The sequence below is a fragment of the Rhagoletis zephyria genome, unplaced genomic scaffold, assembly GCF_001687245.7.
Source record: "Rhagoletis zephyria isolate East Lansing unplaced genomic scaffold, Rhagoletis_zephyria_1.1 Rzeph_scaffold_00778, whole genome shotgun sequence".
Lineage (NCBI taxonomy): Eukaryota > Metazoa > Arthropoda > Insecta > Diptera > Tephritidae > Rhagoletis > Rhagoletis zephyria.
Genome location: NW_016157862.1, coordinates 169,564 through 170,856, shown reverse-complemented (window position 1 = coordinate 170,856; position 1,293 = coordinate 169,564).

The following is a 1,293-nucleotide window of genomic DNA, read 5'->3' as shown; positions in this document are numbered from 1 at the left end:
CAAAAAACACGATTACCACAGAAACGAAAGTGGAAACGAGCTAGGCGATGGGAATCGCTTACCCTTTCGCTTCAAGAAGGCCTTATTTTAACATGGGCATGTCATTGAAGGTAAGCCCTTACCCGCAGCATTACCTTCAAACGAAGGGAGAACGCATGGATAAACAGAATCCAGAGAAGCGAACAAAGAATGCCTTACAGAGAAACTAATGTAGAATGCCTAGATAAGTACATACTTATTTATATTAAATTGAAATCAGAAAATGTCTTAAAAGATTAAAATTAATTAAAATTTTTATAAATCAGCTTTTATACATACATATGTATTTATTTAGGTATTTAGATTTTCTTAAAAATCGGTATGTACATACATGCATATTTAACTAAGCTTAAAATTGTACTTCCTCACTGTTGTACTTCACTTCATTGACTGACTTCAACTTCGCTGCAAATTGAACAAAGCAAAACATGATTTTTATGCGAGACAAATTTCCACAGAAAGTAACGGTAGAACAAGAATTTTTGGGTATTCATTCTATTTTTCAGCTGACTACGATGCAGCATTCTACTTTGTATTCTCCGAAATGAAGCAAAAAAGCGAAATAAAAAAAATATTGTAGGACATTCTACTTTGCATTCCCTGAAATGAAGCAAACAAGCGAGACAAATAAAATATTGTAGGACATTCTACTTTGCATTCCCCGAAATCAAACAAAGAAGCGAAATAAATAAAATATTGTTGGACATTACCGGCAATGCCTAAAAGAAGCGGAAAAATTCGAAGGCATTATAACGCTATGCCTTCTAGAACACGTTACCACTAAAAGCGATTACCGATTTTTTGCTGGGAAGTATGTACATATGTATCTATGTATATTTTACTACTACCACCATCGAGCGACAGGGAATTAATGCATGAATAACTTTCATCAAAAAGCTAATAACAACAAGCAATTTCCAAAATGATCCAATGATCGGATTTAAACCAAATTAGTATGGACCCACCTGTGAAGTAATACCATTCCTTTAAAAAAAATTATAGAAATCGGTTAACGTGGTCCAAAGTTATGCGGCAACATACATAAAAAAATAATAATAATAATAAAAGAAATACTCCGACGAGTTGATAACCTTCTCCTTTTTGTGAAGTCTGTTAAAACTAGGATGAAAAAGTGTCAATTTCATACAATGCAGAAAATTTAAGAAAAAAGTAAATAATTGGAAATTTTTATAAAATCAAAAATCGTGCATACATATCTACATATGTATGTACATATGTACGTATGTATGTTTT